Genomic DNA, 16895 nt, shown 5'->3' with positions numbered 1-16895 from the left:
ACTTCATAAACGTCAGTGCAATGGCAGAGCACTGACAGAAACATTGAAATGGAAAGAAAATGTTTTAAATGAAGGCCACTGTGCTGGCTGATAACCTTTTGATGACTCAATGTTTTTAAGACAGCCTTTAGCTATGATGTCTTACTGTCCCTCAACAGTTGATCCAGTGGCTCCCACTGACTACAGTACCATGCACACTCTTGTTCTGGCCTCCAAGGCCTCCAAAATTTGGATCCAATCTATCTTTCCAGACTTATCCTCCCTCCAGTTCTTACAAATATCCTCTCCTCAGGCCAGGTGTGGTGGCTCATGTCTATAATCCCAACACTTTGGGAAGCCAAGGCAGGAGGATCATTTGAGGCCAGTGGTTTGAGACCAGCCTGGGCAACATAGTGAAACCCTGTTTCTATACAAATTAATTAGCAGGGTGTAGTGGCATGCACCTGTAGTCCCAACTACTCAGGAGGCTGAAGTAGGAGGATCACTTGAGCCCAGGAGTTTGAGGCTGCAGTGAGCTATGATTGTGCCACTGCACCGTAGCCTAGGTGACAGAGCGAGACCCTGTCTCAAAAAAAAAGAAGAAAAAAAAAAAAAAATCCTCTCTAGATACTTTGTCTCCATTCTTCCTTCAACCCGAAATGCCCCCTTCCCTCCTCTCTATAATTTATTTCTCACCTATCCTACATCTAGTCCCACCTTTTCTTTAAACCTCTTTTGAGAAAGCCCATCCCACAATTGTAGTCTCTCACCCAAACTCGTAATACTTTTTGTTTCTGACACTGATTTGACATTGATCACCAATTGACTTCCACGCACTATTTCTTGTGTTGCTTTGTGTTGTAAACTGAGGCTCTTCTATCCTAAACACAGTGGAAATTAGACATGCAGATGATTATCTCATCTAACACACACTCTGGAGGAACTAGGGACCTTAAAGGCTTCTGCACATCCTCAAGACTATTCTCAAAAGTGACAAACTTTTATCCGTCTTAGGACTTAATTCCCAGAAATAGACGGTCACTTGAAAAGAAAACTGGAAAGTGAGCAGATGATTAAACAGTAAAACACTATGCATAAAGTGTCATGTAACTCCAAATGTTAGAGATTAATTTTCTTCTGGAGCTTATAATCTAGTTCAGAAAGCAACTGCAAAGAGCTTTTCAAACTCTCCCAAGCAGCTGTTCAGGGGAGCAATTATATTAATTTTACCACGACCCTTTCCCCATCCCCTCTGCTAGGTACGTAAAAAAGGTGGGATTCCATGCATATTTAGTGAATAAATGATCAAATGGACAAATTCATCCCCATCTCCTCTTTCCTGGTTCCTGGAAGAAAATTGTTCTCTTGGGCTGTCCCACATTGCAAGGAGACCTTTTTCTTCTATGAGCGCTCACCATGAACTTCTCTCTAGAATATTTTTCAGAATTGGACACATTCTCAAGGGCTCTGTCATACAAGCCTTTCTTCTAGATCAACTGGATAAGCCCTTGTAATGAAGTGCTGCACAGAATTTCAGTGCCGTCTGTGTTAGTGAATACCTTGGACCAAGTTAAGGTCACACAATGCCTGGGCACCTCAAAAGTTTCCACAGTAATTAGAATTAAGTGGTAGAAGAACTGAGTCATCACATGACATATGTTGGTATGGGCATGCCAGCCTCCCCAGTAAAATGTGTTATAGGATATTCTGGTTGCTCACAGACGCATTTTACATACCTTGCCTTTGCCCTCACCAGTGTTCAATTATTCAGTACCCGTATGTAAATAGACAGTGTAGAATATTCCATTAACCAGCATCTGAAATTTCTTTTAGTGTTAGGTATTGGGAGATTTCCTTTTATAGCAACCAACTTAATAAAATAATAATTTAGTGGCCTAATATGAATTCAGTGTTAAAAACTGGGAAAAAGTGACACAGGATGACTCAAACAATGGTCCTTTGTACACAAAATTAAATAAGCCCAGACCAAAACAAGTGAAACGCAAAATGGAGAGATAAAACTTTTTCCTATGAAGCCAGATTGGTAGATCTGGCATATCAAGTTTATGTTAACAATTTAAATTTGATTCATGTTAGAGTTTTGTTTGCACATCATTTGTAAATTTGTTTTAGATTTATAGACGTGTAAGAATTATAAGCTGAGGAACTTATACCTAGTTTTTACGTTTGTATATATTTAAATAACATAATAATCAAGGTAATTTAAGTCAACAGTGTACATCCTTGGGAATGTTTTCCCTTAAAAAGAATCTGTATCTTACTCAGGCAAGAGCAACACTACTCCTGAGCTTCCTAACCACACAGTAATCACCAAAGGGAAGGCAGGCAGCTGGCTGGCAAATGCGTTTTTTAAACACCTAACTTAGTGCTGGGCAAGCACCCCAGCACGGGAACCGCCTGGCTCAGTAGGGAATTTAAACCCAAAAAGAAGGTCTGCTTGTTTGCATGTCTGCTTTGTAAATATTGTCCCAGGCGGGCAGGAAGGGGCAGGTTTTCAAAACACCCATAATCATCTTCTTCTGTGTATTCCTTTTGCTTCGGACCTGACTCACAGAATGCAAACAGCCTTTAGCAGCCTTGTCAAATCATGAAGCAGTTTCCCCAGGGCTGATGTGATCTCTAAGCCAGCCACTGATTTTATCAGTGCACAAAGCTTGTTCTTGGGGCTGTTAAGGCATAAATCCGCCTCTCCTGCTTTCATGTGGTTGTGAGACCTGGTGGGAGGATAGGTGTTGATACAGGAATTGGGGCTCTCTAGTGCTAGCTAAATGCACAAAGGGGAAAACATGCAGTTCCAGGGTGGTCATGGTAGCTCTCCATGCAGCCATGTGACTTGCTCCCAGCTTTGGATCTTCTAGAAGTTCAGGCCTGGCTACCTCCTACATCAACAATGAATTAAAGCCTTTCCAAAACCTTATTGTTGCTTTTATTAAGCAACAACCAAAAACCTTTCCTGTGTGGCCCTTTTGCTTGTCCCCTAGTCCAAGTACTATGACAAGACCTCTGTCTCTGCATATTATCAACCAGAGGAAAGATCTTGGTTTTATCATACAAGGAAGATGAGTTTGTTCTGACATTAGAGACTTTCCCAGAGTTTTTGAGATTTTCACCTGTGAAGGAATCCCAGTCATTCATTAGGAAAGACACATGTGCTTTCAGCAAGTTGAAATCCTGCATGGAAACCTCTCCTGGGACATCTGGAACAGTAGGTGAGGTGCCTGGCATCCTTGCCCAAATGTCAGAGCTGACAGAAGCCTAGAGCCAGTCCTGTCCAAGCTTCTCGTTTCTCGGGTAGAGAAACTGAAGTTCGAAAGAGTCAGCCTTCCTCCAGTCACATGGCCACATGGTATTAAAGCTAAAAGTAAAACCTAGGCCTCCTGTCTCTTAGTCCAGAACTCTTTCCACCAAACCACAGTTATGTCTTCAAAATAAAGGAGACACTCTCTCCCATATTCTCTAACTATGCAGTCATATTATTTACAAAAAAGGCACTGAAAAGGCATCATTTTCTTCTGCAAGATGCAAGACACAGGGATCAGAGTACTTAGAGCTGAAAAGAGATCTTGGGGTCTGATATGATTTGCCTGTGTCCCCACCCAAACCTCATCTTTAATTGTAGCTCCCATAATTCCCATACATTGTGAGAGGGACCTGGTGGGAGGTAACTGAATCACGGGGGCAGGTCTTTCCAGTGCTGTTCTCTTGATAGTGAATAAGTATCACAAGATCTGATGGTTTTATTAAGGGGAGTTCCCCTGCACATGCTCTCTTGCCTCTGGCATGCAAGATGTGCCTTTGCTTCTCCATTCTTCCACCATGATTGTGAGGTCTCCCCAGCTGTGGAACTGTGAGTCTATTAAATTTCTTTTCTTTAGAAATTATCCAGTCTTGGGTATATCTTTGTTAGCAGCATGAGAACAGACTAATAGAGGGTCCAACTGATTTATATTCCAGATGGGATCATCGCAGTCCAAAGACAGCCATTTACCCATAACAGAAAATGAGTCAGAGGCAAAGCAGAGACCTGTGGGTCTGGAGCCCAAGACAAACTTGAACTCAGGCAGCAGATCTCTTCCACACCACAGATTAGCTGTGTGTCTGCGGGACAGTTGCTTAACCTCTCTCAGACCTTTTTATTCTCAGCTAGATAATCTGGATAGTCTAGAACCAACTGCATGGAGCTGTTGGGAAGTCTAAAGGAGATAATGAATACAAATACTCATCACAGTGTCTGGCCATCAGCATCATCATTGTCGTCTTCACCACCTTGTCTCCCCATCCAGGGAAATTTCCATTATAGTATTTTGCTGCTTCTAAGATTATTTTTCATTTTGGTTTTTTAAAAACATAAATTCTAAAGTTAAATGTTTTGGGTTTGGCATTTCCTAATCCAATGCCTGGAGCTTTGGGTCAAAATTGAATTGAATACTTTCCACACATCCATCAGGAGAATAGCATTCCTGCCTAGTGATCTGATGACCATGGGAAGTCGTCTTTAGCTTTCTGAATATACACACTTGTTTCAGGGAGAAATCCTATCCCAATAACCTCCTTGTATATGGGGGGACAGAACCCAGCCATCCTGTGGCCCCAAGGGAGGTTCTGTACAACTCTGCGGGACTGGTCACCCATGATGTAAAGTCTGGTTTCTTTACATGAGGAAGTACAGAGTGGCAAGAGCAGTTCACAATTGAACTAAGGAATCACTCTTCCTTAGGGCTCTGAGAAGCATGAATGAAGAATAATGGTGTTTAGGAGCCCTCCAGAGCCCCACCATGCTGGCATCCTGAGCTTGGACTTCTAGCCTCCAGAACTGTGAGAAATATATTTCTGCTGTTAACAAGGCACTTAATCTATGGAACTTTGTTATAGCAGCCCAAACTGACTAAGACAGTGGCTCTGATAAAAGATCCCAGTTTGTCCTCACCATTTCTTTACAAAACCAAGGGTGTTCCTCCCATCATTGTACAAATGAGAAAACACAGGCCTGGAGAATTTAAGTTGCTAGTCCAAGTCATACAGCAAGCTAGTAGCAGAATCTTGAACCCAGGACCTCTAAGTCCAAAGCCATTGCTCTCCTGACCACATTCCAAGATAGATATGTGAACATGTCAGAAATCTTCCAGGAAATGTACCCAACCAGTAGATTTATTTCAGTCATTCAAAGATACAGAGAAAAGCAGCAGGAACTGACCCAGAATTGCAGGAAAGTGATGTCACTGCTCTCGCCAGCCCACGCCCCATGGTCATTACTTTAAAAGCGATGAGACTATCCATTAGAGCTGGTGCTGGAGCCATGCCCCTGTCAACATCCGGGTGTGTGGGCAGGGCCTGAGCAGATCCTCTGGAGGCTGCATTGCTGACACTGTGGGTAAGGGCTGGAGCCTCAGTGGGTAGGGCCTGCCCACGCCCAGCTGAAGGCAGAGGCAGAGCCATCAGGAAGGGTGAAAGAGGTAACAGGGCTTCCTTTGGGCTTTGACCCTGCCCGGCAGCCATTGACGGCTTAAGCCGGCCTTCAGGACATGCAGCCATGATTCTGTACATATGTCCCTTTCCCACCTTAGGGTGCCTGCCTCCTGGGTACCTCCACTCTCAGGTGCCTTGTTACTGCACTCAGTGCCCTGTGCCTTGTTACTGCACTCAGAGGATAGAAGGCTGTGATTAATGCAAGTACCAGGCCATGTTGGCAGAATTAGGACTCAAAGAAACAATACAATATGACTCCACATGAGTACTTCCAAGTACAATACTACAGTTGTCCCTTGGTAACTGCAGATTAGTTCCAGGAACTCCCTCAGATACCACACTCTCCAGATACTCAAGTCCCTAATATAAAAGAGTGCAGTATTTGCATATAATCTGCACACATCCTCCTGTATACTTTAAATCATCTCTAGATTACTTATAATACCTAATACAACGTAAATGCTTTGTCAATAGTTGTTATCCTGTATTATTATCCTGTAAGGACAAGAAAAATAGTCTGTACATGTTCAGTGCAGATGCAAACATTTTTCAAATATTTTCAGTTTGCAATTGGTTGAATCTATAGGTATGGAACCCACAGTATGGAAGGCCAGTTGTACTACAAAGTACTTCTACCAAAGCTGGGTATAGTGGATTGATCACAAAAATCAATCAATCATTCCGCTCCTCCTTCCCTCCTCCCCTCAGATCCTTGTCTTTTGCAATGTAACTATGCAACTTCTCCCATTAAAAGGTAGAGTCTAAATCTCCTCCCCTTGAATGTGAACTGACCTGGCTTCAGCCAAAAGAAAGCAGCAGAAGTGCTGGTGTGCCATTGGGTTTTGAGATCCAGGCCTTCAGAAGCCATGCATGCTTTCCTTCTCTCTCACAGAACAGCATCAGTCATCTCGAGAACAAACTCAGGCTAGTTTACTGGGTGATGAGAGACACATGGTCCAGTCACCCTCATCCACTGAATTGAGAGCTAGCCAATGCCACACACATAAATGAGGTCATCCTAGACCAGCCAGCCTCCTGTTGTCCTGCCGATAGACACAAAAGGGAGTTGAGATTAGCCAAGCCTGTCCAGATCAGCAGAACCAGCAGGTTGACCCCCAGGACAATAATACACAGTTGTTTCAAGCCACTGCCTTGGGGGTAGTTTGTTACACAGCAGTAGCTTACTGATACATTGGAGAAAGGGAGAGGGAACTCTTCACAAAGAAGGGGATGCCTCAGCAGGGTCAGGAAGAATGAACGGTAGTTTGCTAGATGATTGAGCAGAGAAAGCAGCATTTACAGCAGCAAGATGGCAACAAGCAGCATTGCATCAATAGGACCAGACAATTCTGGGATGTTGCTAGAGTCTAAAATGAAAGGGAGAAGCAGCCGGACAAGAAGCTGGAGAGGAAGGTGTAGCCCAGCTATGGTAGGCCCTGGGTTCCAAGGCTGAGCTATATCCCCAGAGATCCACAAACCTCCGAATCAACAGTTTTACTTTATAACAGGTTTTCGGAAAGTTATTAGAAGGTGTAAACTCAATGTTTTTGTCCCCACATCGAGTACTGAAATATTTCAAATATGAACAGAGATGGTGAGAATGTCAATTACTCTGCAAATCTACTAGGATGTGAGTTTCTTCTCTAACTCTGATCTAAAGAAAGGTTTTCAAAAGACTCCCTCAAGGGCATGATGATGGTTTGTAAGGACCCCTTAAGAGCATGATCATAACATGTGTTTGATGAAAACTAAAGCCTGGATTGTGGAAAAAGTCCCAAAGTAAAACGACATGAAAGTCAAGGTTTTCCCAAGACTTTATTGAAGAGAAATACCAACAGTTTAAAAGGAGTTGTCTCAACCAGTATTAAGTACTCCAGCTGTGGGAAGACATGGAAAAACCAGCCACATTCAGCCATTAATGATTTTATTCATTCGTTCCGCAAAGGTCGCAGTCATTGACTCTGTCAGATCCTGCAGTAGGCCCTGAGACTCTACAAATAAATGACATGAGCCCTGCTCTCTTGGTAGTCACAGGCAGAGGGAAAGAAAGGACATGGAACCATGCCCCACCATACAACTCACATGGGCTATAAGAATGGAGGTGCTCCGGAAACCCAGAGGATGGTGAGGTGATTTCAGCTACCCCTTCAACATAGACTATTAACTAATTTCCAGCCAGGTGCAGTGATGCATGCCTGTAACCCAGCACTTTTGGAGGTTGAGTTGGGAGGATCACTTGAGTCCAGGAGTTCAAGACTAGCCTGGGCAAGATGATGAGATCCCGTCTCCACAAAAAAATGAAAATAAAAATAAATAAAAAATTAGCTGGCATGGTGGTGTGTGCCTGTAGTCCCAGCTACTCAGGAGGCTGAGGCAGGAGGATTGCTTGAGCCTAGGAGTTCCAGGCTCCAGTGAGCTATGATCATGCTACTGCACTCCAGCCTGGGTGGCAGAGAGAGAGGTTGTCTCTCTAAAAAATAATGAATTATTTTACAAAATTTGTGATCAAGTCAGGGCTTATTTCACTTAAGATGAAGACCTCTGGTTATACTACCATGTTGCTGCAAAAGACGGGATTTCATTATTTTTTGTGGCTGAATAGTATTCCATTGCATATATATACATTTTCTTTATCCATTCATCCTTTGATGGACACTTAGATTCCATATCTTTGCTATTGTCAATAATATTGTGATAAAAATATAAGTGCAAGTATCTCTTTGATACTAATATAGGGTTTTCTTTTCCTTCAGGCAGATGCTCGGTAACAGGATTGTGCAGGGTAGTTCTGTTCCATACGCTATTTGTGAATAAACCTTTCATAAGCTCCCATTTTGCAGAAGAAGCTATATATGACACTCAAAATTGTGACTTCTCTCCAGACCAGGCCTTCCCTAGACTGGGCCACAAGTGGGAGTTCCAAGGTGGCCCGTTTCAGGCCTCAACTCATTGAGAGAAACACAGATGAGGCCTTAGGGAAGAGCCATCTAGTTCCTCTCCCAACCAGTGCTACGCAGGGACTGCCTGGATCTAGTGCCCTCAAGGTGGCTGGCAGCCCAGTGTGCCACTCCAGGCTAATCCTCACTTGGCTAAATCCTTAGTTCAGAACATCCCTAAGCTGGCCACATCTCTGCAAAACCTGGGACACACCCAGGCTTGGTCTGCTAAGATTGAATCTCTGAAGTTTGCCCAGATGGTCAGATCAAATGTCTGGCTGAATTCCCACTGTGCTAGCTTTATCTTATTCTTGTCATCTTCCACACTGATAACTGGATCAAATAAGCTTTTACTGGCAGGACAAATCAACAGATAAAGGAAAGATTGTTCCTTGAAGCTGTCCTGGGATAACAAGTTAGTAAATTGAAGGGAAAATTGTGTTAGAGTTTCTCCTTGCACTATGAACTGAAATAAATTTGAGACAGGTCAAAGAACTTAAAAATCAATCCACAGGACCTTTAAAAAAGAAATCAATATGTAAATGATCAACGCATTGAACTGCATGAAAATATTTTACATATTTTACAAAATAACTGAAAGGGAAGAACAGGAGAGAAAACTTCAAATATGTAATGAGATCAAACATACTGATAAGAAAAGTATGAATACCACATAAATAGGCATATGATATGAATACATAATTCCAAAAACTAAAAATAACTAGTAAACAAAAATGTAGGATGGCTTTCAACCTCTACAGTTATCAAAGAAATACAAACCTATTAGCTATGATTTTTCACCTATTAAAATTATTAAGTTATAGTAATATAAAATATTAGTGTAAATAACACTGTTGTACACAATTAGTGAGAGTGTTAATTTGAATAAATCTTTGGAGGCCATTTTCTTGTTTATTTACACTTCTAAAAATCATTCTATGGAAATCAGCAAAACTTGGGAAAAAACGTATATAAAATGGTCATTTTAAATGTTTAATAGTAAAAATTTAGAAATAAATTTGATGTTATTTTATAGCAATTAAAAAGATGACTTTGAAAGTTGAAAATGCTATGAATCAACTTTAAGATGTGTTACGTACAAGGTAAAATTCTATCAAGATTATGTAAAAAATATACAATAATAACACTAAAAAAATTTCATCAAAATTCTTGCAGTGTCTATCTTCAGTAGTAGGATTATGAGTTTTTCTTTTTCATTTCTGTATTTCCCAAGTTATAAGGAAATAACATGGTTATGTGGCTTACATAATGGAAAAAATATGTAATATGTATATACACATGCACTATGTACGTTCTTTTTAAAAATTTAATAAAATGCCTCTGTTGACCACTCCAACTCCTAGTTATTGCTCCTTCCTCCAAAAGTCTTAGAACCAGGCTGGTTTCACACAGTGCTTAGAGCACAGACCCAAATGTTTGTGGAATGAATTAATTAATGAAGGAGCATTTCCTTTCTACACAGTGGCCTAAAACACAGTGGAGACTGCCTGGCATTGCTTACTAGTGAGGATGGGTCATGCTCTGCTACAGTAATAAAGAACCTAAAGCTGCAAGACTTCTTTCTCACCTAGTCCCCAGGTCCACCGTGGGTGTGTGGAGGACCCTGTGCTGTTATGTGCACCTAAGCACCCAAGCTGGCCCCTCCATCCACACCATTGACAGTCACTGCAGCAGAGGAAAGAGGAGGTAAAGAATTGTGTGTTAGTTTTTGTACGTTTCTTCTAGAAATGACACACACAGCTTCAGTTCCTATTTCACTAAGACAAGACACTTGACCACAACTAACAATGAAAGTGTGGAATGCATTATCCTCCCTTGTGCCCAGAAAAGAACAGTGAACAGTGTGACTGTTGCTTTTCATGCGTAAACATCTCTCTACCCGCTTAGACCATGAGCACCCCAGGAGCAGCTGGACCCTGCATGCCCCTGTCCTCCCTGCACTCTCTCTACCCTCCACACACCAGCACTGCTCATGCCTGGCAAAGCACCGGAACACTCTAGGTGCTCCCTGTGGCATCGAATAGTGATGGAGGTTGTATCTACACCAAAGACATCATTATCCCAGATTATATTCAAATACACATTGTACCCTATATCATTGTAGATGTACATTATAATCATCTATAATGATCTGCAATCACCTCCACTTCTCAATTTCTGACAATCACAGGTTGCTATGCACAATTCCCGTAGGCAATTCTGGCCAGGTCCATCAAACTGGTGCCATGAAGTGTTACAGGAACCTTTCCAAGTTTTACCTAATAAGACTTCTCTGGACATCTTTCATGTCAGAGCCCCATCTCTCTCCACATCCGGCTTCATCCTTACACCCTGGCCACACTGAGACACTCATGGCTCCTTTGATGTACTGGGTTATCTGATTGCCCTTTGGCTAAAGTGCCCTCTCTAATCAACAGACGAATTCTTACTATGCTTTGCAAGGTTCAAGTCAAAGATTAATTCCCCCAAGAATAATAAGGTACCACTTTTCTGCCCACTCTTTGCCTTATATGGACATAAAATGTATTAATCTCATGTGTTCGCATGACTCCACTCACCCACCCCATGCTCCCAGATTGAAAAGTAGGACCATAAGTTACTGGGTTTTGCATTCTCCATGTCTGGTGTAGAGCGGTTGATTAATAAACGTTTGCTGAATAAATGGTCTAAGCACCTGCAATATCTCATGGTTTTATTGATCTACCTGGCAGTGACTCAGAGCTCTCAAGTCTTGGTATCTTTTTCGGTAAACAGGTCAGACTGATAAATGTATTGGTGGCTTATCAAACACATAAGTGGGACATGGAACATGCACCAAGAGTCTTTGTAATAAGAGCATTTCATCCAGAATACCCTGAGTCTGCTCATTCATTTCCTGGCAGTCTCTTTTTGACTACATCTTGGGTTTCAAGTTCTCCATCAGAGCTCTCCAGGATGAAAAATGGACCCACTGAGAACACACATTAGTGACAGTGGATTTCACTGCAGCCCTATCCATTTACGAAGCACTCTACAGTTCTGAGTGTAATCCACAAAGAGAAGCTAATTCAAAGCCCTCTTTAAAATACTTGCTAAGGCTGGGCATGGTGGCATGTACATATAGTCCTAACTGCTCAGGAGGCAGACACAGGAGGATCGCTTGCGCTCAGGAATTTGAAACCAGCCTAGGCAACACAGTGAGGGCCCCCATCTCAAAAACAATGAAATAAATAAACAAACAAAGAAATTAAAATCCTAGTAAGCTCTGATTAAATGCTATTTTTAAAGTTTAAAGTTGTGAGAAAAGCCATCCCTTTATGAGAATATTTTCCGGTACAAGCTGTGTGTTACTGCAATAATACATTGCAAAATGAATCAGAGGTAATTTTGTATCATTTCCTCAGAGATAATAACAAAAAACTCCATATCATTTAAAATTTTGTTTTCTTCTGTCACCCAGGCTGGAGTGTAGTGGTACAATCATGGCTCACTGCAGCCTCAAACTCCTGGGCTCAAGTGATCCTCCTGCCTTAGCCTCCCAAGTAGCTAGGACTATACATGTGAGCCACGGCACCTGGCAATTTATTTTTCTTATAGATGGGGGTCTTGCTGTGTTGCCCAGGCTGGGTTTGAACTCCTGGGCTCAGGAAATCCTCCCACCTTGGCCTCCCCAAGCACTGGGATTATAGGTGTGAGCCACTGCACCTAACCTGGCTTTTCAAGAGCAATGAATAACTCCTGTTGAAAAGATGCAAGGTTTCTTGCTTGGCTGTGCCCAGAGTGTCCTGGAGTATAATCTCCAGCCCAAACCCACTCTAGTCTTCCTAACATCCCCCAAGATGCTCATCCCACATCCTGGGAGTTCTCCTGGACACCTCCCTCTCCCTCATCCTATGTCTACTCCACCATTCTGTCTGTCCATTTCATCTCTTTTTTTTTTTTTTTTTTTTTTTTTTGAGACGGAGTCTCGCTCTGTCGCCCAGGCTGGAGTGCAGTGGCCGGATCTCAGCTCACTGCAAGCTCCGCCTCCCGGGTTTACGCCATTCTCCTGCCTCAGCCTCCCGAGTAGCTGGGACTACAGGCGCCCGCCACCTCGCCCGGCTAGTTTTTTATGTATTTTTAGTAGAGACGGGGTTTCACCGTGTTCGCCAGGATGGTCTCAATCTCCTGACCTTGTGATCCGCCCGTCTCGGCCTCCCAAAGTGCTGGGATTACAGGCTTGAGCCACCGCGCCCGGCCTCCATTTCATCTCTTAAACACCAGTTGGATCCACCCACACTTCTCCTTTCCTGCTGCCTCCACTCCAACCCACCATCACCAGGTCCCCAGCCCAGCACCGTAGCATCCCCTGCCATCTTCCTGCATTTATTTTTGCCAACTATTGCCTATCACCCTCACCTACCCAGACAGAGAGCAGCCAGAGGGATCCCTTTAAAAAAACAAAAACAAAAACAAAAACAGAAAAATCAGACAATATAACTCCCTTGCTTCATGTTTTCCATTGCTTTCAGGATGACGTTCACAATCTTGAGCGTGGTTTAAAAGATGCTGCATGATCCCCCTGCTGCCCCCTCACCCTGCCTCCCCTTCAGTCCTGCCTTGCTCCTCACCTCACTTTCCCTGCCCCAGCCAATCTGGACTTCTCTCACTCTCTATCTTGAGGCCTCTCCATATCCTTGTTACCTAGGACGTCCTTGCCCCCACTGTTGGTCTTTCTATCTTCTGCTCACCATCCTCCTAGGCTCTGCCTACATGTTGCTTGCCAAAAGAGGCTTTCTCTCCCTGCTCCCACTTCTATTTCCACCAGCCACTTGCAGCAGATCCCCTATTTTTTTTCCTCGAAACTATCAACTTTGCTTCATATCACTGACCACAGTTTGGAATCACATATGCCCGTGATTTTTTCTTACCTATTTTTTATATTTGTCTCTCTTTCTAGTCCTACACTGTTCCACTAGCCATCTGTGGCTATTAAGCACTGGAAATATGGTGGGTCCGAATTGAGATGTGCTGTAAGCAGAAAATATATACCAATTTTGAAGATTTGGTATAAAAAGCATAAACAATCTCATTATTTTTTATAGTGACTACCTGTTGAAGTGACAATATTTTGGATGTATGAGGTGAAAAAAAGTATATTATTAAAATCAATTTTACCTGTTTCTTTTTAAACTTTGTTTTAGTGGGGTTACTAGAAAACTCAGAATTCCAAATGTGGCACCCATTGTACGTCTCCGGGCAGCACTGCTCTAGACTGTAATCTCCATGCAGGCAGGTCTCAGCTCATTTTGGTCACTGCTGCATCCCCAGAGCTTAGCAGCCTTTGCAATATTATAAGCTCTTCAGTAAACTGCTAAATGAGAGAATAAATGAGTGAATGAGTCAGACAAGCAAAGGAAAAACTTCCGGTTAAAAGAAAATAGTCATATGAATATGAATACTACAATTTTGTAAGCTCACTGTTGTTTTGTGTGAGGGAGAAATTTCTGATTGGTGACCATTTGGAACAAGCTACCACCCTCTCTAGAGGCCAAGCAGGACTACTAGGTTATCTGTGGTTAAACCAGATAAAAATCAGAGACAACAGAAAGGCAAAGATAAACTGTTGGAGGGTCTTTGACCTCAAGTTGTCCCACTTTTCAAATCCCCAAAACTAGGAACACACTCGGCACACTTTGACTTAAAAATAAAATCATAAATAACAAAAACAAGTTGACAAAAGCATTCTACTTAAGTTCAAAGAGGACCCTAGTGTTAATAAAACTGTAATGAGCACCTATTAAGAATTTCTGGCGGGGATGCCCAATTGCACGTGGTGTTTGTTTTTCATCCTATCCCACTACTGAATATTTAGCTCAGTGTTTCCCCAACATAGGTCCTACAGCACCCAAGTCTCGGAAAGTCCTCTGTGAAAATAGAAAGGGAATTCCCTAGACCAACACATCTGAGAGATACTATACACTACGTACCTCTCCCTGAGAGACATGGCGCATGCTGGTTTACAAAGGCATTGAAAAGATATTGGAAAATGAAAACAGGTCAACTTTGTTTAGCCCAGTTTGTCTCAAATTTGTTTGACCTTAGAATATCTAGTCACAGCTCAAGGAAGTGATGCTACTGAGAAATGCATTTTAGGAAGGGCTCATCTAAGCTTCATTTCCAAAACCATAATTAGGGATAAATTGTTCTGATATTGTGGGTAGTCCTACCTGTGGGAAACCCGGCTGTGATAACCAGAGTTCCACCATTCAATGGTAATCACTTCCCTTTACTTTGGGTAAGAGACAAACACCCACCGCAGGAGACTCAACCTCATGTTGATAATGTGTGTAGTTATACATAACGATAAGTAAATAAGGAACTTTGAGGGCATTGGTCTTACACACTCAAATTAATTATGTGCCTCTCAACATCTTCCTTTTTCAGAGAGCAGAAGTGGGAAAGACATCCTGAATGAAAGCAAATAATTGGACAGGTTACACAGCCAAGCTAGGCAAGGAGTTTGTGCCCTTCAAATTTCACTGTTGCACCAACCTGCTGCCACCCACGCAGATCTCAAAACCTGCAGCTCCAACATTTACCTTCTTAATGTGATATTCTGAGCCAGGGCACAGAGATACTAGCAAATCTGCTTTTTACACTTCTTAAACTGTATTTTCACCAGAAGTCAGAAGATTTGGACTATCTTTCTCTATTCTGTATCCTACCAATATATGTAAAGCACTTATAAAGTTAGTGTAAGTAGTAGATTTCAGGAAATGCTAGTAAGTAGCTCTCCTCTATGGATAACGTTCATGCCTGAATGTCTCAGTTCCGGAGATAAAATGGTGACTGAGATGGACTAGTTCCTGATCTCATGGAGTGCTGAGCTTGACAGATGCCACACCAAGGAGACACAATCTCTTACTCTGCAAGGGACCACTAGAGCATATGCCTTGGCCATTCAGATGCTTTTTCTAGGACCAGCTACTGCCCATAGCTTGTCAAAGGTTTAAAGTTTGTAAATTCCCCCAAAGTCACAGCATGGTTGTCTCTACATACGGTGTCTGCTAATTCAATCAGCTACATTGACAAGTGGAAGAGACATGCTATTTTGTATACCTAGTATGTACAAGATCATAACTCTAAGAAGTTTCCATGTATTAGTTCACATGGTACTCAGAATAATATATAATCATCCTATTTTAGGGGATGGATAAGCAACTGAGGCACCGAAAGGTGAGGTAACCTGTCCAAAGTCACCCAGCTAATCAGTGCAGGAGGTAGATTTATAACTGGGACTGTTGGGCTCCAAAACTTATGCCCCTTCCCAGTTCATTATACTAGCTCTAATATTCTACAACCCAAGGAAGATATAAAGTAGAGAGCATGCAAACTGATGGAGAAAGAATATGGAGAACAGTTTATTTTGCAGTCAAGAAAACCTAAGGGGGCTCTTCCTGGAATACTACACATTTCTCTCTTTTTGTCTGATTAGAACCATCTTGGAGATATTGGTGATCTGAATTTAACGTGTTTTTGTTGGATGGCAGAACCCAGTCTTTGTGACTTTTCTCTCCTCTGGCTACTTGGTGGGCATACTCAGATTTGCTTTAAGTCCATGTACAGGGATGGCACTAAAAAATATTTGTGGGTGGGTTTAGTTTGCTAAAATCACCCAAATGTCTGATGACAACTACAGTGCAGAGAAGAGATGAGGACTACGGAAGATCACCCAGGGGGCATCTGCAGACCAGACTGCATTCAGAGTATCCATCCCATCCAGTTAAGCTTTGACGAAATTTGAGCTGAATCTGCACCCTTTGTAGTGACTACTCCCTCCTCCCCAAAGGTGAGTCTCACTTGAAATGCTGTCCCTTTATCCCACTTTCCCTCTGCCACCTCTACTACAGGTCAGTCAACAAGGCAGTTAGAAATTTGCCCAAGAATTCATGAAGAATTATGAAAAAATCACAATATCTACACAACTTACGAAAAGCCAGCACAGAGGCCACAGGATAAACCCTCCTCACCCCAGCCCTGAGACTGGATACAGGAAACGGGCGCATCAGTCCAAAGGGATATTGTGAGACAAGGACCTGGGATTAGGAGCCTCGGAACATTTTCTTCAAGGGCTTGGAGCCTCTACTTGCAGCGAGAAGAAACCTCATGTTGGCAGCGACTCGAGCCACAAGACCCCTGAAATGTCCCTGACTTAATCTTCTCTCTATCGCCTTCTGGGCCCTGTTATCCTGGTAGCAACAATTCACTTTGGGCAGTGCAGTTATCCTTCTTGCTGAAGGGTATTTACTGAGCCCTAGCAGTGACATTATCCACTAATCTAGAGTGAGAAGTGGGATTCTGGAATGTATTTCTTACCAAGAACACCACCCTTGGGAGGGAGGAAGACAAGCCCAACCTTAGATACCTGCCACCAGGTACAAGGGCCTAATGCCCACCAACTGATCACACACTTCAGTCAGGTGAAAAGTCGAACTCCCTGACTCAGCTTTC

General features: G+C 42.6%; 1 protein-coding gene across 5 annotated transcripts in view; it reads right to left on the bottom strand.

Moving 5' to 3' along the window:
- CEMIP (cell migration inducing hyaluronidase 1) overlaps positions 1–16895 on the bottom strand; it is a 172344-nt gene that overhangs the window by 143334 nt on the left and 12115 nt on the right. Inside the window, exons 1-2 of one of the 5 annotated variants that reach the window (XM_073012390.1) lie at positions 13560–13717; positions 6259–6509 (exon numbers count right to left, since the gene is read on the bottom strand). The exons of the other annotated variants lie outside the window; for them this stretch is intronic. The gene's annotated coding sequence lies outside the window, so the exon portion shown is untranslated. Of the gene's footprint in view, positions 1–6258; positions 6510–13559; positions 13718–16895 lie in introns of those variants that run through there. 5 annotated transcript variants of the gene reach the window in all.

This window comes from Chlorocebus sabaeus, chromosome 26, assembly GCF_047675955.1.
Source record: "Chlorocebus sabaeus isolate Y175 chromosome 26, mChlSab1.0.hap1, whole genome shotgun sequence".
Taxonomy (NCBI): Eukaryota; Metazoa; Chordata; class Mammalia; order Primates; family Cercopithecidae; genus Chlorocebus; species Chlorocebus sabaeus.
This window is presented reverse-complemented; position numbering and strand designations above follow the sequence as displayed.